Here is a 26,344-nt window from a genome sequence, read left to right as displayed (position 1 = left end):
GGAGGCTTCTCATCAAATTATAGGGCAATGGCCCGGCTCTACAAGTTGAAGCATTCACTTGTTCGTAGTGATTTAGTAGAACTCCTGAATGTGGCATGACACTCTTTTTCGGACTGTGAACGGAACTGGCTGCTGGCTTGCTTGTCCCTGCTGGCAGCGGTGGACCAGTTGGAATGATGAAAGGATAAGTCCTGCTGGTATTTGCCAAAGGAGCCTGCTCAAAAGAATCTATTATTGTTATGGTATTTATTCAGCGCAGACCTAGCTTCGAGATGCAACAGAGCGCTTTACAGAGGTATACAACAATACAGATAGATAACGGAGAGCTTTGCAAAGGTGTACAAAATTACACAGGTGCCTGTGCGGGTTTTGAGGATGAAACGGAGCCTCGAAGACATGATCGCTGAGAGGAACAAAATTAGACCCTTTCACTCAGGGAATTCCTGTCCGTGTCTGTGTCCACTTTGGTGCCCTTCGGTTCCTCATCCGGTTCTGTACCAAACCGTCAAATGGTAGGGCAAGTCCAGCATATGGGACTGGACCTCATGGTGGAAGCTAGAGTCTCTCAATCACTGGTGGTGCAAGACAGCTTCATGGACCAGATGCCTGAAGCTGGTGATAGCCACATCCACAAAATATTAATGCAGTATGGCCTTGGCTTCCTCTATTTTGAACTTTGGTAGCTGAGAGATCTTGAACCCTATTGTACCCACTAGGGATGGCAGCTCTGCATGTCAGGGATCCAGTAGCTGAGCTCTTCCGGTCAATAGTGCCCTATTTCCAGCCTGGCAGCAATGGTGAAAATTGAGTCAGGGCTTGGATGCCCATGTAGACACTGCTTGGCAGATTCAGGGAATCTGTATTTATTGCCCCCGCAGGCAGGAGGGTGGTCGAAAGCAGCAACTCGAATATGGGCTAGCACAGCTTTCAAATGTCATTCCAACACTGGGATGGGTCTTTGTGGCTTTTCCTGGATGATTATTCTTATCGTACAGAAAATACTTGTTTTCCCCTGTGGCGACTTCTGCCTCAATAAGGTCCGATGCTCGAGAGATAAAAGGTGTGAAAAGGAATAATGATATTATGTAGTGGTACAAGTCTGGGAGGTGTGAGGAATCAAGGGTATTTGTCCCTCCTCCCCCTTTGCGGGTAGGGAGGTGATCCTGCTCCGCATGACACTCCCTGGGGGTGTGGGCAATTGGGACATCACTGGGAGAGACTCCACCTTAGGGGACAAGGACTCCCTTTCCTGAGAGGAACTCCCAAGAACAACCACTACAGCAGCATATATTGGACTATCTGCTATGAACAATATTCTGATATCTGCCTGTTTGGTTGAGGACACTGTTGAAACAAACTATTTTGTAAAAGGAAAAGAACCTGTCTCTTTAAGGAGAGATGTATATTTAACTGGGATGAGTAAAGTGCCAGAGGAGAAGAGAGTGAGAGAGTGCCATAAGAAGGGGAGGCCCCCTGATATCACGACCGCTTGTAGAGGTGGAGCGGAGGAAAGCTGCAGAGCCTGCGACTTTGAAGCGAGCACAGCATACCAGTCCAAAACGTCAGAGGCCTGGTGTTGCCAAGGAAGGAGAATCTGTTGAGAATCCGGGGAAAGGAATCCCACATCCGGTGGTGGCGTGACCACTACGACTTTGTGGTGGGCAGTGCGCCCGATGAACTGCACCAAAACCATGACACTGAAGAGTACATGAAGCTCCCTGGTAACAGCACCGGTACACGGCAGCAAGGAGAGAGAAAGCAGAGAATGGGGAGCCGGCAACAGCGAGCAACACAAAACCCGAAGCAGGAGATGAGGACCCGAGCGAGCGCCGAGCCCCACCACATTCTCCTGAACAGTAAGAGGTAATGGGGAGAACAGAAGTGAGAGACCGCTGGGACATTGTTATGAAACGAGAAGAACTTGTCCCAGTGAAACAAATGAGATATTGAATATAAAACTGTTGAACTGGAAGTGTGAGAATGAGATTAGGAGAATCACAAATAAACCTTAAATAGAAGTAATTAAAGACTGGGCACAAATACCATGGGAAGAGGACACCACACAAACAGGTTGGACCTCACAAACAGGATGCTACGACTGCTGTCAGACAGGCTTCGTCAAAGAAGTAGGTTGCAACATGAACCTCCTATTAATCAACTTGTTGAAGATGAGGGCAAGTAAGGGATCCTGTAAAATATACTTAGCTTGTATCGACCTGGAACATGCTTTTGATAGCATAAACCAAGAGACACTGTGGGCTAAATTGGAAACTTGAGGGTGCCCAAAGGATTTGCTTTCAGAGATAAAAGATCTATATAGCGGCACATCTTTGCAAATCAGGCTCGAACAAGCGGGTACATAAACTAAAATGATGCCTACATTCAAAGGCTTGAAGCAGGGCTGCCCGATGGCACCGGCCTTTTTCAAATTCTTGATAGAAGATCTGATAGAAGTACTATGCCAGGGCCGGTCTTTTCCGCCAAGAATAAATGAAACCGCTGTGGGGTGGCTACTCTACGCGAACGATTTGGTATTGTTAGAACTTACACCAATCGGTCTCCAGAGAAAACTTGACCTTTTGCAAAATGATGTCCTCCAAAACTACTTAAAGATTAATGCAAAAAAGTCGGAGATCATAATTCTGGAAACCTTGAAGGGACGGAAAAGAAAAATTCAAAGCTGGTTCCTGAATGAAAACCGGATTAGACCTGTTGAGCACATAAAATATCTAGGAGTAACAATAAGCCAGTGCCTGTGATGCCCCGTGGGTGAAATGTTTAAAGGAAAAAACTAAATAATTTACTGGCGCAGGCCATGGCGATTGGATGCCAGTACTATAAGTTTTAGCTTGTCCCAATCAAAGTTCTACAACCAAAAGGTAGCACCATCTGTCACCTATGCAGCTGAGGCCTGCCTAGGACTTCCTTGGCTAACCTGGGAATCCCTGGAGGGTTACTTCTTGAAAAAGGTCTTGAAACTCCCAGCGTGCGCACCCAATGGCGATAATTAGGCATGAAGTGGGCCTTCTTTCGCTTTTTGCAAGAGTGGCCTGGAATTCATTCCAACTATTCTGAAAGTTATACCTCCCTACCTATCCACCACAATTTGGAGTGCTGGTCAGAAAGGAATCTTGAAGACACGATCCAACATAAAACGCATGGCAGACCCAATGTCAAATGATTCTATCGAAATTAGGTGTGTCCATTGCAACGCTGTGCAAAAACCCTCTACAGGCAAGAAAGATTCTATGGGAGTGGACGATTGCGGGAAACAGAACAAAAAAGATCAAACGCAAAAGTGCACACGCTTTCAGGAATATTAGTAGCTTCTCTGAATGTGACCCCCCTTTATCTGAAGAGATTTCCTAACCTGAAACAAGGAGGCCTATTCCTGAGGTTCCGTTTAAACATCTTACGCACAAAGGTAACCCTTCTTAGATATGGAGAAGAGGTGCGAGACGATCGATGCAGCCTGTGTAACATTGCCCAGGAAACTCTAAAGCTCTTAACCCTTTTCTGTCCAAATGTAAGCTCTCTAAGAACAGTGCTTTTCTATGAACGTATGAGCGGACAATATGGAATGGATGCAGAGGCCTGGTGGGAGGTCTTGTATGAGGGGGACGGATGCTAAACTTAATTTTGCTCTTGTGAAATATCTGGAAATCACTCTGAAAAGACTGGCAGGCTGATGAATAAAATATCTCTTGTCCCAACTCCTTCCTTTGCCCAGCTTGCCTCTGCCTCCGCTCCTCCTTCCTTTCTTCTTAATTTTCTCCTGATACTTACATTTGTGTATGTCTCATGTTTTGATGTATCTTACTTTTGTGCGCTTATATGATTTGATCGGAATGAATTAGTTTTCCTGTTGGACTTGTAATAAAGCGATGGGCAAAAGATTAAATAAACTAAATGCCTAATTAAAAAAAAGAAGAAAAATAATCACAGTGTACATGGGGACTAGTAGAAGAGCAGCGTTTTTAGTAAGCAACGGAAGTGCAGGTGGTACAAGGTCAGCCACAGTGTTAAAGGGAGACTTGCTGGCAGCCACCGGGAAGGCTTGACCACCAATACCTTGAAAACGGAATCTGGGAACCACGACCAGACAGTCTCTGCTAGACCAAAGAGGCTGACAGGGAATATAAGGTGTAAATTGAGACCATAAACATTCATCACCAGCCTGGTAGTATGCCAAGTGAACAGGACAGAAAGATTTTAAACTATTCTTTTTTTCACTGGGATCCAGTGCAGAGAACGGAACTGGGCAGATGTGGGAACCGTAGGGAGTGGCTGTGACTGTCAGAGCAACCAGGTTGTGGAAAGGTTGCAGACGATTAAGCCAGAGGGCTGGGCCAAATAAAGGGCATTACAATAATCCAGCCTGCTGTAAATAAGAGAGGCCACATCTGGAGGGCGAAGAGAAGACGGAAGAAAAGGCAGGACCCTTTCCAAAGGATCCTCAGTAGAAATTGACCAGTCTGACACACTGCACTTACCTATGACACCATAGACAAAGAAGCAGAAAGATATATACCAAGATTTTTCACTACCGTACCTGGAATAGAAAACTCACCCAGTGAAGATGGCCAGAAAGCCAAAGAACAGGATTCAGAAGAGGTGCCCACCACCAGGACCTCCATCTTGTCCCCATTGAGTTTGAGCCAATTGGCCCTCATCCAGTCTCCCATGGCCGCCAGGCAGTCACAAAGACGAGATAACACCTCCTCCCGGTCCGGATCTAAGCGGACCAGGATCTGCGTGTCGTCCGCATATGAGTAACACCTGAAGCCAAGAGAGCGGATGAGGTCAACCAAAGGTTTCACATAGATATTAAATAACATCGGGGACAAGGCAGGGCCCTGGGGGGCGGGACAAGAAAAATAAGAAAGAGATGAAAGAAAAGGAGATAAAGATACTGATTGGCCTCTATCGGTCAGAAAAGAGGTGAACCACGCCCGGACAGGACCTGAGTGGCCGATGGAGGCCAGCAGGGCAGGGTTACCCCTATAGCAGTAGGGTAGAGAGGCCTTATTTTGATTATTTGATTAAAAATCAGTCAAAATGTCCACAACGTTTCTGACTCCTTCTAACCCACCACAGAGAGCTCAGCTTTGGTGCAATTCATTCATCCCATTTGTCCTTAACTGAACCACAGACATGTGCTGGCATGGCTTTTTTTCTGACTGCGGAAATCAAATCTTGTATTGTGCTATGGGAAAGAGTATCAATCACCCTCCTCCTCTTCATCTTCTGTGAATACCTACTGGTAGTCATCTATGGCATGGTTACATATGGAGGCAGTATGCTGTGTCAAGATTCTAGGTGGAAGGTATACATCAGAAAGTACTGAAATCCCAGCTGAGCCAATTCGTCCATTGCCTCCTTCAGAGATGCCAAGAACAACCGGTTAAAGGAGTCGTCAACCCAGTATATAGCTCTATTGTGACCTGCTGGGGACATTTTCGTCAGAGGAATTACGATGAGGAGAAAGGCCTAGAATATGCTTGCCACTGATTCCCGCACAGAGGACAATTGTGTCCTCAAATTCACTGAAGAAATTAAGTTAGGTGGTTGAACTCTGCAAGTGTAGGAAGAAAAGAACTAGAAGACACGCCTTTGCTGTCTAAGCCCCAGACTGTGAAACCTTGTTCCCGTCAACCCAAGACTTGTCCCCTTGCTTCTACATTTCATGAATTAAGGCAATGCCTCCTCCACAACACCTAGGTCCACACACTCTCCACTCCCCAACTAACATGAGACTGTCTGATCTGCTCCCCCATGTTTCTTCCCCTGGTTGCATGTCCCCCAGGCCCCCACTACCCCGTTGTTAGCTCCCAGCTCTTTTATATCTCTGCATCGCTCACTGTGTCATTGCCCTATGACTTGTAAACTGTTCCGTTGCTGCATAAAGCTAGGTCCATGCTCAATAAAAACCATAAAAATATTAATACATTTGAATATCTGATGTTTTAATTTGAGCTTGTGTCAACAACACCCATGTCCATATCCAAAGTGGTGGAACCACAGAGGAACAAATTACTTTTCCCCTGGTAATGCTCTTTCTGGCGGATTATCCTCCCCCAGATTCCTCGTGTTATATGTTCAGCAGTGGTGTCAGTTGACGTTGGAAAACTTTCCACAGCATGGGGCGATGTACTGTTCCAAGATGACTAGTGTCGACAGCAGCAGCTTCATGTTTCAGGATGACTGTCAGTCATATATATATGGAGCACCCTGCACCCTCAGATCCAACCTTTTTTAACCTGTACTCCGTAGCTATAGGACATAGATTGGAGGGAAGAGCTACCCACAAGTGGGGCAGGATTGGAGGGTGATGAGGAATTTGTGGTAGGAGAATCCATCAGAAGGAACATTACCAGGGATAAGTAATTTTATTCTTCTAATGAATTGCATACTCCCACTGTTTTCTCATCTTAAAATCATTCCATCAAGTATAGTTAAGTGGAGAAGGGAAATTGAAAATAATCATCCTTCAATTAAGACAGCAATGAAGAAACGAGCTTCTGACCTTTATAATAAGTTCAAGCAGTAAAACCAACACTCTCATTGGCAAGCCAAAGTAGCTGATTCATGTCGAGTGGAATGAGCCATCGGATGTGTAGAGATCCTCTTTACAGCCAACTCACAGAATACACGACACACAATCAATCTCGATAATGTCTGCTTGGACACTCCCTGACCCAACCATGGCCCAGCATGAGACACAAAAACCTGGCCATCCTTTCTGAATTCTCTAGTGCGAGCCACAAAAAAAACACAAGGTTCTTTTGGGGTCTACGCTGTGGAATCTTTCCTCTGCCCTGGAAGAATGTATTGGAAAAACAACAGGATTTCCAGTGCGAGAATTCCTTAATGTGGGCCGGTGGTGATTTAGAAACACTTTCTCTCCACCGTGAATGCCTGTTATTCAGTGCCCTATGTGTTAAGGAGTCAAAGGATGCACACAAATCCCAACAATGGTCATCCCCCAAACACTCCAGCCAGAGCACATGAGGGTTTGAGGACAGATAGGGACTTTTGTACGAGCCGTACACGCTAAAGCCACCCGAACCCAACATGGGCCGGAGGAAAGGGGGTGCTGGAGACCGGTGCCGAATGATGAATCATTTCTCATGTGACATTGCTGCAGTCCTCTCTTTCCTGTTTACCTACCACAACAATGGCTTCCGGTGGCTACAGCCAAGAGGTATATAGCAGCGCTCTCCATTTTTAAGCGAACACAAGACCAAGGCTCTTGCTTTACAGTCACTTTGGTCATTCCATTTTTTGAAAGGGCTATAGGACTTAAATCTGGTCTTAACGTTGCTAATTGTTGCCCCGGCGGAGTCAAGCAGCATGTTCTGTGCAACTGGAGAGGCTAGCTGTGCATCTGTATTGAGTCTGTTCTTCCTTTTACTTTTGCTGGAGAAGGGGCTGCCTGCTTCAAAGACTCCTGCACCAAGCGGAGCACTGCAGAGTGAAGCAGAGTGTTCTGTGCAATTTGAGAGGCTGGCTGTGCATCCATATTGAGTCTGTTCTTCATTTTCATTTTGCTGGAGATGGGGCTGCCTGCTTCAAAGACTCCTGCACCAAGCGGAGCGGTGCAGAGTGCAGCAGAGTGTTCTGTGTTCAATGGCTCCGGGAAAGGCGGAACCTCGTCTAACGATCATAAAACCGAGACTACCGCCACAGTTTAAGTAACAGCTCAGGACCGTGGAGTCTCCTGGAAAACCAACAGACAAGCTCTTCCATCGCAATCTTCGCTGTACCAGCAGTAAGTGCATAAGTTGGCTCGTCGCAATTGTGACAGTCTGACAGTGCGATGTATTTTCCTAGTAACACGTTGTGTGGATGCACAACTCTGTATGTTTATTGTACATGTGGTAGTAAAGCTCTGGCATTCACATATGCTATGTGGTGGGAGTGCAAAATCAGAGCCAGCAAAGCAACACTTTTGAAATACTTAAACGGACACACACTTTGGGTTGTGACAACTGTGGGGCAAATACCGTAGGAGTCCCAACATTATCTAATTGCAAAAGGCATCCAAGTTTTTGTGCTGTGGCACCTGTGGGGCGACAACACTTTGAGCAACAGAGTAACTCTATTGTAAAACTGATTCCAGCGTTCCTGTGTATTGGTGACTGCTGGGCAAAGGCCCTTTGATCCACAACGTTATTTAACTGCTAAGGGCATTTGGGTTTTTGGGCTGTGGTGACTACGGGGCAACGACCCTTTGAGCCAAAGAGTAACTTCATTATTCAAGTAACCCAGTACCTGTGAATTGTGGTGTCTGCGGGGCAAAGCCTCTTGAATCCACAATGTTATTCAACTGCTAAGCGCATTTAGGTTTTTGTGCTGTGGTGACTGCAGTGCAAAGACCCTTGGAGCCACAAAGTATTTTTTCTGTTGGAGGTCAATTCTGCCTCTGTGCTGCGGGGACTGCTGGGCTACACTCCTAGGAGATATAACGTTGCCCTTTGGAGAAAGACACGTATTGTTCTTTGTCTTAGAGATTGAGGGGTTAGAGCCTTCTGAACTATGACGTTAGTGTCATTTAGCTTAGAGCGTGTTAATAAAGTAATTTTCTGAAACAACTTTTGACAGTTTGATTTAAGCACCTATGAGGAGTTTTAAGAAACACAAATCAAGTGTAAGATGGAGAAAATTAGGGGGGACAAGAAGTATAACTTAACAAGTAATAAAAACACCACATTAGAGAAGGAAGTTATTTTGAGTAGTCAAAGAGAAAGAGCTGCTGTAGAAAGTCAAGGGCAGGGAATCATAACTACCCTTTTCCCTCAGATTAAAAAGAAATTGTATAGCCAAATTGTGGCAACTAATCACTCAATCACAGACTCAGCGATGTGGAATGCCAGGGAAGACTTAATTGTGACCTCAGACGTCTCGGGCCCTGTGTTAAGTGAAATAGAAAGATGGAAGTAGCCATGGATTTAGAGGAAGAAATTCAGGGGTCGAACAACAGACCTTTTAGGTTGGGCGCTTCACCTAGACTATTTGATTCTTTTCAGGACGTAATGGTTGAAGAAGGAACCAACCCCACAGATGACACGAATTTAACAGGGAAAGACCTACTTACATCAATATATTCATCTGTGGACACCATCCACGATCAGATGGAAGAAGGCCACACAAACATTAATGATTATTCCCGGGGTTCGGATGTTAGACGCTCCATGGAATCAATTTTATGTACATCACACCCACAGTCTAGCAATGGAATCAAAGTGCTTCTAGTAGTAACTGATCATGGAGAGAACAATAACATCAATAACATTGTGGATAGCCCCTTATTGCTTTAAATCTAGTCTTACAATTTTTCATACAACTATACTACACGCTGGTTCAGGAAGTACACTCTAACTCCAGGTGTTTGAACAAGCTCAAAAAGTTACTAGTGTCTGAAATCATCACTGGGAAAAAAATGCCAATATCTCAACAGAATGATGTTCAACATGTTCTTATTAAGTAGGCCCGAATTATGAACAATTTTACAATTGAGTACAATATGGATGAATACACGAATGATCTGTGTAATTTTGAACAAGCAGAGGTAAACTAAAATTCTGGTAATGGAAGGGACTCGGAGGAAAACATGGTCGATACACAAACAGGTTGTATTAACATAAAGAAAACCAAAAATATGAGAGGAGTCAAAATTAAGAATAGAGGATCAAGAAAGTTCCTCTGAAGAGCTTTGAACTCCTCTATTCTCGACCGTGGGCCTGTAGAACATGACACCCACTTTACCCCAAACGTAATTATTATTAATGAAATGTCCAAACAGAAGAACCAATTTAATAACTGTGTAAGAACGGACGATGCAGAAATATGTATTCACAACGTCCACCAACATGGTAGTGGCACTAACAAGACACTAAAATTAGTAAGAACACAGGATGACAACATTATCAACGGGACTTCTCAAAAGACCAATGGCTGAACAAAAACCTTAATTCCTGGCTCTGTGGTCAGCAGTGCAGATTCCAGCAAGAGCAGGACTAGGAAAAATCAGAGGGGGAAGCAATTCAATCAACTGAGTTCACAACAGTGGCATTATTCAAAAACATGTCTGAGACTGATGGAAACAACAAATGAAAGCCCAAATTCAAATTTGATTAATGCAGAGGTACAGATGACTGTGGGCTTAGTGAAAAAGGGCAAACATTTGAGTAATGAGGAAACATACTATGCTCCAGAGGAGGATAACTATGTGACCTCCGTGGATGATCTTGTAGAGGATAAACACGGTAAAGAGGTAACCACAGCAAGACCTCTGGAAGTGGAGAAACTTTCAGAAAGAACAGAGTTTAGTACAAGGAAACCGGCTCAGAAAAAGGTGAGGGGTGGCTTGGTCGGAGATCCTAAGGAAAAAAGTGCGCACTGAGTAGTGGTTTCAAACTAACGTTTGAATCATTAATTCTGGATGAAAAGCAAACGCTGCTAAATAGGTCCAAAATACTTCCAATCCTACCAGACCTACCAAGTATCACAACTAAAGACGTAAGATTTGTACATCTCTTTGACCTAAACTCACTTGGAATGTGTGAGGTCCATTTAAGGGACATTTGGCCTCATTACAGGTGTGGCGGTTCGGATCCAAGGGTGCCGGAAAGCTTACTGGCACCCTTGTTTCCGGACCGCCACACTACGAGTCTGCTTGCAGGGGTCGTTGCGCCTGGCAGGTCTGAACCCCCCGGGTGCAAGGGCCTCTGCAGGGAGACTTGTCACGGAAGCACCGGTGGGGACCTAAATATCAAGCTATACAACCAAACGGATCCCTCCGAACTCAGTCACATCTTGCTCCGAAAGCAAAGAACTGGATGAATGAAATTACAAATCACAATCTCATCCTTCTGAACCATGCAAGGAACAACTGTGTAGCCTACATGCCAACCTGAACTAGAGGATCATCAAACGCAATCATTGATTATATATTCCTATCACCTACATGAATCTGTCATAATCGCACAAACGATTATACCTGATAAAAGTGACCACCAACCAACTCACTGTCCACTCGGGCCAACAATTCAGCAAAGTGAACCAGTACCAACAGTCTCTGTGGAACTCAACGGCACGACATCAAGACTAAGGATTCCACAACCAGCCATGGCAAACTTACCGAAGAAACTCCATGATGCCATTCTAACAGATTCCGGGAAAGTCAACTATGAATGGATCCTACTCCCTTTCCGACAAACTCTCAAAAACCGGCCACACATAGATCATCGCCATTCATACAGCCAAGAAATAGCTGATAGGAAAAAATGCTTAAATCGATCAATATGACGTCTAAAGAAAACAACATCTGCAGAAAACAAGAAACAGATCAAAAATCTGAAACAGAAATACGCAAACTGGAGAAAATCACAACAAAAAATCATCCAACAAGCAGATGCAGAAAACATAATGAAACTACACAAGACCCACAACACGAGAGAGCCCTGGAACTTGCTCAACGACAACCTGCAAAATCAGCACAAAGTGACAGCTAATGTTCCACAGTAAACTTGGATTACGCATGTTTTGACCATTTATGGAGCCCGAAAAATGCAACCCCAAAACCAAATGCCCACAAACGAACTGAAATGGCATGTAAATGCAGAATTTGAAGACTTCATGCAGCTCATCAAAAACCTGAACACGTCTAGAGCGCCTGGCCCTGACGGACTTTCTAATGCTGTCATTAAGCAAGACCCGCCTGCCTGGGCGAACTTCATGTGCCATATCACAACTTTGGGAAACACAGTCAACCGAATACCAAACTCTTGGAATTCGGCAATAATTGTTCCAATTCATAAGCAAGGACCAAGAGAAGAACCACAAAATGTCCGCCCAATTGCCTTGCTAGACCCGCTTGGGAAGTTATTCGCCTCAATACTTCTGAAACAACTAACTGCGTGGGCACTCGAAAACAACACATTCTCAGTAAGGCAAACGGGTTTCACAGCCAATGTCGGAACAAATCTTAATCTCAAATTACTCCAACTAATAAAGCATGAAGCCATCAACTCTCACACTACAATACACGCAGCATTCATTGATTTAAAGATGGCCAAAAACTATGGTTAAAACTCTGAGCATGGAACTGTCCATCGAACATCCTTGAACCAATCATCCTCCTCTATTCAGAAACCACCAAAAAAGTGAGATTATCAAAACAAGGAGCCACCACCAACGCAATTTCAACAGTAAATGGCCTAAAGCAAGGCTGCCCCTTGGCAGCAACTCTCTACAACCTGTTCACGACAGACATTGAAGAACACCTAAGATCCAACAAAACCAATCCACCAAAAATAAACTCTACACCAGTCCCTGCGATGGCATATGTAGATGATATTGTTTTGTTGGACATAACACCCACTGGACTACAAGCATCTCTGACAGTCCTAAGTAGCTATATGGACAAAAACGAACGAACGATCAACATCGGGAAAACCAAGACAAGGGCCCTCATTACAACCCAGGCGGTAAGTGAAAAACGATGCCGGTAAATGAATACCGGCATCGTTTTCCGCTAGGTCCGATCATGACCCGTGAAAGTGCTATTAGCGGCATCGTAGTTAACGGTGCCGCTAACAGCACCAAGTTTGCGCGCACGCGACCTTCCACGCCATAAATACCGGCATCGCGCAAAGGTAGGCAAATCACGAACCAAGCGGACATGCTCTTAACGCCATCGCAAAGGCCGTTAAGTACCTTACCGCCATGGTGCTAATTCCGCCATCGCGAACCAACCGTAAATGGCCATGTGCAGTGTTCCCAGCTGCCACAGGTGCACAGAATCAGCACAGGTGGAGGCAATACAGACTCACCAAGAACAAAAAGAGCACACCCCACCCCTTCCCACACCCAGTCACACTCCACAATGATTCCAATACGACTAGCAATGTTGGGGCTGGAGGACCTGATTGCAATGCAGATGCTACAACTACAAAAACAACAACAACAACAGGCAGCACAGAGGAGACGCAGGAGGAGAAGGAGGGCAAGGCAGGGCCAGCAAGCCCCACTAGCACAGCCAGTGCCACCACGCAGGCAGCCCCCAATCCCACGCATCCAAGCCAGTCCATTCAACCTCACCGCTGAGCAGATCCATACCTTGTACCGTTTGGACCGGGACACCATCACCCCCATCGTTGACATGATACACAACGGCATTGTCAGCATGATAGAAACACCCACCGCCATCCCCCCCTACTGAAGGTAGTGTCCGTGCTCCACTTCCTGGCCATGGGCACCTACCAGCACACAGTGGGGCACTTGCATGGCATTTCACAACCATTATTCTCACGTAAACTGATCTAAGTGCTCGATGCCCTCCTTAAGCACACAGACGACCACATTTCCTTACCACGGTCTGCCCAGGAGATTGCAAACACCAAAGTGGGTTTCCATGCACTAGTCGGCATACCTGGTTGCATTGGTGCCATCGACTGCACCCATGTGGAATTGGTGGTCCCACATGCCATTGAGGTAGCGTACCGCAACCGTAAACTATTCCACTCAATCAACGTGCAAATGGTATGTGACTCCAACAAGATCATCACACATTGTTGTGCCCGATTCCCCAGATCAACCCATGATTCAATGGTCCTAAGGAACTCCACAATACCACGCTACATGGAGCGACATGCAGGGCCAAGATCCTGGCTACTCAGTGAGTCTCATGTCATGGTCATGGAAATGTGAAGTGGGTAGGTGAACAGTGGATGGGCACTCACAAGGCACTTGACCCCCTGCATACATTGGCGGATGGTATGCAAAACAGTCCATGAGAGGACTACACATATACCGGTCACAAAATCCATTTGTGCATGTAAAAGTGGTACAAAGTAAGAGTTTAATGCATGCCATGGGGGCACGTCATGATTTGAGATTTGATGTCATGACTGACACATGCATTGTTGCCCACATACAGGTGATGCAGGCTATCCCCTGAAGAGGTGGCTCCTTACACCAGTCCGGAACCCACAGAACAGGCACGAGGAGGACTTCAACTGTGCACATACACGTACCCGTGTGGTGATTGAGCAGGCATTCGGCCTACTGAAGGCACGGTTTCGCTGCCTCAGCAGGTCTGGTGGGGCACTCCTGTACCGCCATGAGAAGGTGGCAAAGATTGTCATGGCATGTGTCATGCTACACAATATGTGCATCAGACGAAATGTGCCCCTGCCCCCTGACGCAGAACTGCACCGACCTGACGATGAGGATGAGGAGGGTGTGGATGGGGCAGCACCTCAGGGAAGCAGCGATGCACAGGAGGGGCGTGAAATGCATCGGACTCTGATCAACCAATGTTTCTAGCACACACGGATGGGGGTGTCACATGGAGATGGCAATTGGGGCACTGTGTGTGTCTGGGATATGGACACTGTGGACTGTTCACCAATAAATCACACATACGCAATGAGCAATGTCCACACATGTGATTTGTGATCAAGAAAAAATATATTGTAAATGTGAATTCAATTAACACACCCACTCCCCCCTCCACTCCCCAACACACCCACTCCCCCCTCCCCCCTCCACTCCCCAACACACCCACTCCCCCCCTCAACTCCCCAACACACCCACTCCCCCCTCAACCCCCTCAACACACCCACTCCCCCCTCCCCCCTCAACTCCCCAACACACCCACTCCCCCCTCCCCCCTCCACTCCCCACCACACCCACTCCCCCCTCAACTCCCCGCAAATGTTTGTGGATCCCTGTGTCGCAGTGCCTAATGTGGAATTGATCCACTGGGTGGCCTCTACTGGCAGCCCCCTCTGCCAGCCCCGGGGCGCCCCTGCCTGTACTCCGCAGGTTCCTGGCCGACCTGCGGACGGGGCTGCTTGGGGCAGAACTGGCAGCGGAGGAGGTACTCGGCTGCTCGCTGGGACGCATGTCCCTCACTGTCTGTACTAGCTCAGAGAGCACGTGCCGCACCGCGGCAAGTTCAGCACAGATGTCCTTGCTGGAGGATTGGATGGCTGACTTCACAGTCTCGGCACATCTTTGCATTTCAGCACTGGCACCTCCACAATCAGCCACATGCTGCGTGAGGAGTGAGGACAGTTGGTGTCGGCTTGTCAATATTTGGTCCAGCGACTGTTGGTATTGTGGGACATTGAATGATGCAATTGGCGGGGTCATTGGGCTACTCCCCTCGTCCACACCTCCCACTGGGCATGGAGTGGCTGGCCAGGAGTTATCAGGGGATAGCCCCTGTGTGTTATCAGCGTGCAGGCTACATGGGGACAGGTGGGGGGAATGAGGGTGGGCATTGGGGGGGACATTCTATGTCATCCTCATCATTCCCCACATCACTGTCAGAGCAAGCTGCAATGGCAGTAGTCTCCCAAATTGTACTGCTTCCTGCAGACACATCCCCTTCAGTGGCCACCAGTTGTTGCATGTATGTCACTGGTGGTACCATGCTGCTTGCCTTGGGGATCATCGCTGCCCTGGGCTGTGTTGTGGCAGTCAATTTTGGCTGCTGTGGTTTTTTTTTGGGTCCAGCAGAGGTGGAGGGTTGGTGTGTTGATGCCTCTGGCCTGGCCTTCTTGGCAGGTGTGGTGCCAGTCTCGTCCTCGCCGGGGTCCGAATGGAAGCCTGTAGTGGAGCAAAGGAGGGAAAGTGTTATTGATGGGTCTGCGGACATTGAGCAGGTATTGTTATGAGTGCCATGAATTTGATGCATAGATGGTGCAATTTGAAGGCAGTGACATACAGGTTGTCTCCCTTTTGGGTGGGTTAAGCATGCAGGAATGTGGGTGCCGACAGTGGAGTGTGCATACTGCATGTGTACAGGGTGTAGGTCAATGAGGCCTGTTGGCAGTCTTCTGCTGATGTGTTGCGTTAACCCTATTGGGAAACATTGTGATTCCCATGTAAGTGGACTTCAGGGAGTTTAGCATGGCTTAATTTGAGGCACCTACCTGTGTCACCTGATGTCGGGGCTCCTCTCTCCATTCCACCGACTCCCTCGATGCTCTAGATGCCAATCGTTGTGGCACATATCTCCTCCCACGGCTCCATTTTAATAGGTGAATCTGCTCCTCCGCCAGTTGCCATGCCCATGTTTCGGATGGCCGACAGTATGCTCCTTACACGGAGCCGGAGGTCGTCCCACCTTTTCCGGCACTGTTTGGTGGTGCGGGGTGTTGTTCCTACTGCACTGACCCGTTGTGCAACTAGTTCCCATATGGCCTTTTTCCGTCCTATTGCCGGTCTAGTCATTTCAGTGGAGAATACGATGTCCGCGTTTCCTGGAGCGTTTCCGCCAACATTGTAAGCTCTTCCCGACTGAAGCTCTCCTGCCGCTGCCGATCGCACAATTTTTTTTACAACTTTCGGGATTGTGGGGATGCATGGATGTGGGTGAAATTTTGTACCATGTCTCGGGGTCAGATGTGCACTGGTTGTGGAGGATTGCAATGGATTGTGTTTTTAAAGATGGCCGACGTGCTCTTTCCTGTTCCGGTGCAATGGCGTAAGTTCCGGATCCGCTTCTTTACGGTCACCGCTAATAGCGATCACCGCTAATAGCGGTCACCGCTATTTGCAGTGCTCGCTAATATCGGTGGATAGGGTGGCGGTAGTGCAGCTTGCACGGCATACGATGCTGGTAGCTGACGTTTTTGGGACATTACCACATTACCGGCGTGGCGCAATGCTCGTGCCCGAGAGGTCGTAATTTACCACTTTTAATGGTTCCAGACCAGCACGGACACGTTAGTTGCGCCATGCCGGCAATGTCCATTTCTTACCGCCGGGGTCGTAATGAGGGCCAATGACCTTAACCAAATCATTCACAAAAAAAACCACACAAGTCGAGATTTAACATCAATGGGAACCAAATAGAAATCGTGACAACTTTCAAATATCTTGGTGTCCTAATTAACCAATCAAAATCGGAGGAGCAATGGATTGACAAAATCGAACAAACCGCACAAACTCTAGCAAGACAAGGATGTATACTTCACAGGAAATGCAGCCAGTTTTCATTCAAACCTATCATTGCCTACTAGGACAGAAGTACATCCCAATACTAACATATGGAACAGAAGCACAATAAAATGGATGAAATTTGAAACAATTTTCTGGCGTAAAATTCTCCACTTACCACAGTCATATCCTATGCCAAGAATCCGCTATGAAATGGCAATGCAGTCAATCGAATCCATTGTACTGTGGAAAAGACTAGATATCTTCTGACAAATACTCACCGACCAAAAAACCACAAGTCACAATGGCATTCAACCCAGCTACTTGGGCTCTTCTGTCTTCCCTCTTCAGAAAACCTGAATCAAAATAAGCAGCAAGAGGAAAGCCACGATTTCAGGATATTATCCTGGAATACAAGGGATTATAGTAGTTGTAGGGATGATGAGGCGCAAAAGCTTAGTGATATATTGGATTCTATCTGCCTTCAAGAAACTTAGCTGCGAAAGTCGATTGTCTTAGATGGCTACAACATATTAGAAACTCGTGCAAAAAAAGGTCTACTTGGCAGACTTTTTGGCGAGCTGTTAACTGTGATTAGGATTGTCCAAAATCGCTGATCGATCAAACTACCCTCAAAATCTGACTCCATTCTTGTGGTGAAGATAAAAGAAAAAATAAACTCTAAGGACATAGCCAGTGAAATGTTACTGATTAACATATATTTCAACCCCTTGAAAGCTGAATTTGATACTGTGCTATGCAGAATTGAGGACAATCTTCACCTATGATCATTGTAGGGGACTTTGACACCTTTGGACCCAACATTGAAATGGAAGTAAACTCTGTGGATGAATGACTATACATCTTGAACAGTAATTCTCCATCTCTGTGGTGGGGGCTGAATGCAAGATGCTAGAATCAGTCAGGTAGTCGATCATGTTGCATTTCAGAAGAAGACTGGTTCAAACATCTTTCTTCAGCCTTTTGGGAAGACCTTGAAAGGGACAGTGATGATGAGAACAAGAAAGACATGCCTGGCCCAATTAGTTGGAACATAAACTTTTGACAGAGAGGATGTTGCCAACACCATCATGAAATTAAAAAAACTCTTGTGCCTGTGGTCAGGATGGGCTCGCGAATACGCTAATGAAAGACAACCTAACCTTGTGGGCTGACATATACAAAAAGGCTCCAGGACAGATCTGACAGCCTATAGACCTATTTCCCTTTTGGACATTTCGTCGAAAGTGTAAGCCAACTTTGTATTGAAAGAAGTGACCACCTGAGCAGAATCAACTGTGAGGCTCAATCCGCTTCAGATGGTTAGCAGGAGTTGGTACAGACAGAACTTTTATGTAGCAGTTTTGGATCCCTCATCAACCTTTGACCACGTTAATAGGTCTCTATTATGGGCTAAATTGTCAAATTGGGGCAAGCCAGATGGCCTCTTAAGAATGCTGCAATTATTTTACCGAAAGCAACACGATGTGCATAAGATTGAAGACTGATGATGACATCTTAAGGGACATCAGGGTAAACAAGTGGTTTAGACAGGGATGTGTTTTGGCCCCAACCTTGTTCAACCTATAAATGTCAGACCTATGGCAAAACTGTGACGAAAGTTGCGGTTATCCACCTAAAATTACCAAGCTTGGAGTTAGTTGCATAAGTTATGCTGATGATCTTATTTTGTTGGACTTCACACTGGCAGGCCTTCAGCGAGTACTTGTAGCAGTGTGAATGTTTTTAATCAATAAAGGTCTAACACTCAATCCGTTAAAATCAAAGATTGTGACATTTACCAATAAAAGTAACGCAAAGAGTTACTTGTGGAAAATATCGAATTAAAAAATAACTCAGGTTAACGCTCATCTTTTTGGTCTTTCTCTTTACAAACTCAAAAATGCACGTACGACTGAACTCAAGAACGTACGACAAGGTGAGAACATGCATACACACGATTAATGTGGTCAGGAAGAAATTCTGTGAATTTTCATTGGGCTCCTTGATCGAATTATACAGATCAAAGGCCACCCGAATTATCTTGTATGGAATTGAACTTAGAGAGTTCAAAAATAGAAGGCTTATTGACACATTGGAAGGCCTCATTTTAAGAGAAGTTTAAGGTTTGCCAAAGTTTGTTTCCATCAGTCTCCTTCCCTTAGAATTGGGGTTACAATCCTGGTGGTCCATTTACCTATACAAAAGTATTAGGTTGTACGATTACATAATGGAAGGAGAACAGATTGGAATATCTTCTCCTTTAAAGAGTTTATATCTATCAAACTCTAACAAGATCATCACAAATCTGAAAATAAGATGTATGACCTCCATGAATGAAATGGACCTGGAACATATTGGGAACCTGGAGGATCTGAAATCCACCGTGAAGAAATGGGATAGGATCTGGGACATCCAAGATCTGCAAAGACTAGGAAAATATAAAAAGTGCGCCCATATATTCCTTAACAAAAAAGGAAAAATTACCTTACAAAGTTTCCTTACAGCAGGTTCTGCCACTGGTACTTAAAGTTCAGGATGAATCGTTTGCCTACACTGGAGATCCTAGGACCCCAATTGAATATTCCTGTAGAGCTTTGAAATTGACAACTGTGTAAGTCACAGGCGGTAGAGTCTCTACACCACTTGGTTATGGAATGTAACACCCTTATGAAAGAAAGGATAAATGCTTTTGAGCCATTTATACATTCACTCACTGCTGTAATAAGTGAATCATTATGGACAATGCTGATGACAGGCAGGCAGGTCTCACTTCTTTTTGCTCTGGTAAAATTCTTAATGGTCATCTTTGAACATCTATCTAGTGTTATCCGAGAAGAGAACTTGTTACTGGGAGTGTGTTTTTAGATTGTAGTATTTAGTTTAAGGAGGACTCTTTGTTTGAAGGTTTGATCTTAAACACTGTGCTAGGAATTATGTGATCGTATGAAGGAAATTGTACCTATTTTTAATGTTTTGCTTCATAGACGGCAGACTCAATAAATAATATGAAGAAGAGAGTTCCATTCATGTTACTGTTTTTATCAGTATTTGCTGATTTTATTCTGTGGTGCAATTCTTTTTTGTGTAGCAGGTAATGTTGTGTAAGGTATCATGTATACTAAAAATGCAACAATTAAAATAAAAAAAATAGAAATTGGTGCCCTGTTCACACCAGTGCACACTTGTCCGCTCATGCTGCTATCCTGGAAGGCAGCCTTTCTTGTTGCAATCAGAGTAAGTGATCTCCAATTATCTTTTACTATATTTTCTAAGGAAAAAATTCATTTTTGAAAAAGATGAAACTCCTCTGAAGCGTCTGAGGAGAAGTGCTCAGCAAAAAATGTGCTAATGCGGTGAAAGCGTCTGTTCTCATTGTGCCGAAAAAGGGACTGAGGTGTGGCGCTGGGGGGGAAGGATTACCATGCACTGTCAAGTCTACTATTGCGCTTACACAAGCTTAAATTAAAATTAAAGGTTAAGTGCTATTTTCGCAGCGCTAAAGGATCCGTTCCCGTACCCAGGTGGGGATGCGCATTTAAGTATGGGGGAAAGGAGAAGGGACGTAGGAGTATGGAAGAGGATTTGGGGAATGTTGGGGCGGTACTCACATATGATTTTTCTTTTTCCATCTAGAACAATGTCTTCTATGTTTCATCCTTAAAAAAGAAGAGTGAGTCTTAGATGACAGTGACTCTCTCCAAGAATGGTGTTGCCATTTTTTCTTGTTTTACTGTGTCTTCACTTCACCCTTGTTCTTCAATTCCATGTTAGTGATGTTGATTTGGAAGCTGCCAACCAGTCGTCTGGCTGTAAGGAAGTCTGTACCATTGTAAGGATTACTAATTTTAACTTTTCTTGGGGTAAGAAAAGGTTTAAAGAACAGAGGACCAGAACCGTCCGCAGGCTAGCCTTGTTCTTTTTTGGGACGCCAAAGAAGCTCAAATAGAAGCCTGACCCCTTCTCTGACAGAAGAACATGTTCTATTTCTACCATCTGTAAGAGTTTTTGCTTCTCTTGCTGCAGGGGATTTGAACTCCACCGAGAGAGGGGTGAAGAAGAAGGAAGAAAGCGGAGCAAGAGAAAGACGATAAAAATTATCCACCACCAAAAGAACCCAAGAATCAACAGTTATTGATTGCCAGTGGGTTTGGTGATGGTGGACCCTGTCGCTTAAAGGAGTGCTGTGGACCACGACCTTGATATTACTCAGATGTTTTAGGGTCCTGGGCAGGGTAGGGATAAAAGAAGAACCCTATGGGAGAAGGACAATGCAGTTTTTTTGGGAGGTATTTGGGCACCACCCCCCCCCCCCATTTCATCAGACATGGAGACTTCTAAAACCTCCTGGATACTGGGATGGAAAGCACTGCCTCTGTTGAACTATGACACCCCAATTAGGCTGAACCTATTGTACGAGCAGATAAGGATTTTATGGTGTGTGTGCTTGTTTTGTTTTTATTGAGCTTGTCATCAGTTTCCGGGTTGAAGAGTTCAATTCGGTTAAAGGGGGGGGGGGGACCAGAAATGTCTCATGGGCATCAGCCTGAAATTTAGTAGCTTTAAATTAACAGAGGCTGGTGATGCAGAGCTGTTCCTACTGCCAAACCCTGAACTAGGATATCGAGGTGATGGTAAGACACCTCCATCATATCCTGAGAGACCTGGCAAGCCTCCATCAATCCTTAAAGGAAACATGTCTGATATACTGCCATCTGTAACAATGTTAAGGAACCCTTCCATTTACTCCTCGTACAGAATATCCTCCGCAACTTGTTCAACTTTAACTAATGCACATAAAGCATTCAGTACTTTAAGTGCCATATTTGCTGACACAAAACTCTTTTTTGCTCAGGCATTGACCTTTTGTTGTCTCTGTCCGGAGGCAAAGAAGGGTAGGCTACAGATGTATCCCCTAAAATAACTGCCTGGACGACCAGACGCTCTGGACTTGGCTGACTTGCCAGGACGAAGGGTCTGAGAATGCTGGTCTATACCTTTTGGTAAGGTCACCACTCACTGCTAGTGCAGAGCAGGGCTTTTGCCATGATTCCATCAAGGGGTTCTTGAAAGCCACATGAAAGGGAAGAATAGATTGGTGGTCCCCTATCCAAAATGTCAGATCATTTTCAGTGACACTTTAGGTTGGGGGGCCCCATGCAAGGGCTTCAGTAACTGTCCCCATGACAGATCTGTATGCAGCATTAAGGTGAGCATGTGAGTCTTGCTGATAAAATTGTACCCAGTAAAAGTGTCTAACCCACCTGCTCCCTGGTGGTCAGTGGCCAAATCATGGATCATTGCCTGCTCTGAGAAAAATGTGTCGGGGATTGGCAAGTTGTAAAGTTCCAAATCAAACGAAAGGAACAAGTTACTTACCTGTAACTGTTGTTCTCCAGCATGGGTCTGGCATGGATTCACATGCTCATGAATATTCCCCGTGGTCAGGCTGGGAATCCTCGGTAAAGAAAAAACCAGTATCAATTTCGTTTCTGATCTGTCTTTCGTAGTAGCAACCAATCACTGGTCTCTGCGTCATACTGACCACAGCCAATGACTGCCCTCTACCTAAGCACCGCCTCTGGCAGCCATCTTCAGATTTGGAAGCACGAGAAGTGGCAGTATGACCAAGTGAAGAGCCGCAGAGGGGTAGGCGGGAGGGTTCGCATGTGAATCCATGCCAGACCCATGCTGGAGAACAACAGTTACAGGTAAGTAACTTGTTCCTTCTCCAGCATGGGGTCTGGCATGGATTCACATGCTCATGAATAAAGAATACATAGCAGTACACACATGCACAACCACGGGAGGTGGCAAAGGCTCAACATTAAGCAGTACAGCAAACTCAACATTAAGCATCTTACCTCCTCACCAGGCTCACCTCAGGCGAACAGGTTGCGCAGCACTGCTTGGCCGACCCTGGACTCCTCCCTGGAATCCAGATCGACGCAGTAGAATTTCGTGAAGGTGTGCGTCGACCTCCACGTAGCAGCCCTGCATATGTCCAGCAGGGGCACACCAGAAAGGAACGCGGTGGTAGCTGCGATCGCTCTGGTGGAATGGGCTCTCGGACGGCCAGGCAGCGGTCGGTTTGCCAACCCATGACAGTACATGATACAGCCGGAGAGCCATCTGGAAATGGAAGCCTTCGAGAGAGCCTTCCCCTGATTGTCAGGTCCAAAGTTCACAAAGAGTTGTGACGTCTTCCGAAAACACTTCGTGCGGTCCACGTAGAACTTCAGCGCTCTAGCCACATCCAGCGAGTGCAAAGTTCTCTCAGCCGGCGACGAAGGCGACGGGAAGAACACAGGCAACACCAAGGGTTCGTTGAGATGGAAGTCCGACGGTACCTTGGGCATGAAGGAGGGGTGCGTCCTGAGCACTACCCTCATGTCGTGAAAAGTCAAGTACGGGGCCTTGCAGGAAAGGGCCTGGATCTCTCCCACCCGTCGTGCGGAGGTGATGGCCACAAGAAACGCTGTTTTCCACGACAGAAACTTCAACGGGGCCGAGTGCAGAGGCTCGAAAGGAGGTCCCATGAGCTTGGTCAGCACCACGTTGAGCACCCACGCCGGGGCCGGCGCCTTCACCGGCGGGAACGATCTGAACAGTCCCTTCATGAACTCTTTCACCAGACGATGAGACCACAAGGACGTCCGGCCCGTGGTTCTGGTGTATCGGGAGATCGCAGCAAGATGAATCTTGATGGACGCGTGTGCCAGTCCAGCTTTGGCCAGCGTCAGCAGGTACGGCAGTACCTGGGGAGCCGTAATCCGTAGAGGGTTAATTTTCTGTGCGTGGCACCAGACAGAGAACCTCTTCCATTTGTGTCCGTAGCATTTAAGAGTCGAGGACGCCCTGGCCTTTGCAAGAACCTCTCTGCAGTCGGCCGGTATGTCGTATCCTCCAAACTCTAGCGCTGCAGGAGCCAGGCCTGCAAGTTCAGCGATTTCGGGTCGTGGTGGAGGATGGCGCCTCCTTCCCTGGAGAGTAGATCCGCGTCCACCCTCAGCTTGATTGGCGGGGACGCTGACAAGCCCAGAAGGTCCGGGAACCATATCTGCCTCGGCCACGCAGGTGCGACGAGGATCATCCTGCACCGTGACCTCTTGAGCTGGTTGACGAGCCGGATTATCAGTGGCAAAGGAGGGAACGCGTAGAGGAACATGCCCTCCCAGGGGAACGAGAAAGCATTGCCCATGCTCCTCGCCTGGGGAAACCTGCTGGCGAACCTCCGGCACTTGGAGTTCGTCGCCGTCGCGAACAGGTCGATCTGGGGTGTGCCCCACCGTCGGAAGAGGCGATCCACTAGATCCTGCCGTAGTTCCCACTTGTGGCACGAGCGCAGCTCCCTGCTGAGTGAGTCGGCGATGGTGTTTTTTATCCCTGCCAGATGAAACGGCACCAGAAACATCCTTTGGGCGACGGCCCAATGCCACAGGTCCTGCGCCTCCTTGGACAGCGCTGGGGACCTGGTTCCGCCCTGTTTCCTGATGTAAAACATGGTGGTGGTGTTGTCGGTGAAGATCCTCACCACCTTGCCCTTGAGGGACGGAAGGAAGGACCTGAGGGCCCAGAACACTGCACGGAGCTCCAGGACGTTGATATGGAGGGACTTCTCCGTCGGGAGCCAAAGGCCTCTCGCGTGCAGATTTTCGGTGTGCGCTCCCCACCCTTCCAGGGAGGCATCCGTGGTCACTGTCTCTTGGTGGTCTGGGGTCTGGAAGTCCATGCCCGCCGTCAGATGCGCGCGGTTGCCCCACCACCGGACCGCTCGGCGGAAACTCTCGTCGAGTGTGATCCTCTCCTCGAAGCCGCCCGTCGTTTGGATCCAGCGCGCGTCCAGGAACTCCTGCAACGGGCGCATCCGGAGCCTGCACATGGGAATGAGGTAGATGCAAGAAGACATCATTCCGAGGAGGGACTTGATGGACCTCACCTTGGCCGCGTCGGAAACCAACATCCGCTCTACCTTGCCCAGGATGGACCTGGTCCTTTCCTCCGACGGGGAGGCCAGAAGGGACACTGTGTCGAGCTACGCTCCCAGAAACAGTGCGTTTTGCGCGGGTACCAGGTGGGACTTGGCGTAGTTCACGGAGAATCCCAGGTCCGTGAGAAGTTGGACGGTCCTTGCCGTGTGCTCCACGGCGAGCTCCCTCGTCTTGGCTCGGATGAGCCAGTCGTCCAGGTAGGGGTAGACGTGGATCCCCTCGCGGCGCAGCTGCGCCGCCACCGGTGCAAGGCACTTGGTGAATACCCTGGGTGCCGACCGTAGTCCGAAGGGGAGGGCTTTGAACTGGTAGTGACGCCCTTGGACCACAAACCTGAGGAATTTTCGGTGCCCCTTTAGGATGGGAATATGGAAGTAGGCATCCTCCAAATCCAACGACGACAGGAAGTCTCCTTCCTCCAGCTGCCCCAGGACGTGCTGGAGGGTGACCATCCGGAACTTCTGCGCCTTGATGAACTTGTTCAGACGTCGCAGGTCTAGGATGGGGCGCCATCCTCCCGTCTTCTTCTTCACGAGGAAGTATCTCGAGTAAACTCCGGAGCCCCGAAGCCTCTTTGGGACGAGTTCGATGGCGCCCTTCCTGAGCATCGCCTTTACCTCCAGGAGAAGCTGAGGGACGTGAAGCTCTTTCCTGGCCACGGGGGGGACGCGCGGGCACCTTCTTTGAAACTCGAGCGCGTGGCCCCGGGCTAAGGCGTCCAGCACCCAACGGTCGGTGGAGATGGACTCCCACACGCTGACGAAGCTCGCCAGCCGGCCTCCCACCGGGGTGCTTCGGTGGGGGCCCGACCCCACGGCCGGTTCAATCCTGTTTCGACGAGGCTTTGCCGCCTTGACCTCCTTGGCGACGACGGCGGGGTCCGCCAGACTTGCCTCGTCCTCTGTAGGCCTCCTGAGACGACGAGCGGGCCGCTTGACGGTAGGTGGAGAAACCGCCTCCGGAACCTTTGGAGGCGCCCTTGCCTCCGCTGCTCCGAAAGGGCGTCCGTCGTTGCTGCAGAACCCCAAGGGCCCGGGCCGTCTCAGTGTCCGCTTTAATGGCCTGAAGGGAATCGTCCACTGTTTTCCCAAACAGGTTGTTCCCATCGAACGGCATGTCCAGGACTCTGGTCTGTACGTCTTGTCGGAAGTCCGTAGCCTTGAGCCATCCACGCCGCCTAAGGCACACGCCGTTGCCCAACTGGCGAAACCCAGTGTCGGCGATGTCCGTCGCAATAGTGATGGCGTGTTCCGACGCCACCTCACCTTCCTGTAGGATCTCCAGGGCATCCGCCCTCTTGTCGTCCGGTAGGAAGTCCAGCAGGGGAGCCAGTTTGTACCATAGCTCCCTGTCGTAGCGGGCCACGATAGCCAAGGCGTTGGCCGCTTTAATCGTCG

The sequence above is a fragment of the Ambystoma mexicanum genome, chromosome 13 (assembly GCF_040938575.1).
Source record: "Ambystoma mexicanum isolate Mex_15411 chromosome 13, UKY_AmexF1_1, whole genome shotgun sequence".
NCBI classification, from domain to species: Eukaryota; Metazoa; Chordata; class Amphibia; order Caudata; family Ambystomatidae; genus Ambystoma; species Ambystoma mexicanum.
This window is presented reverse-complemented; position numbering follows the sequence as displayed.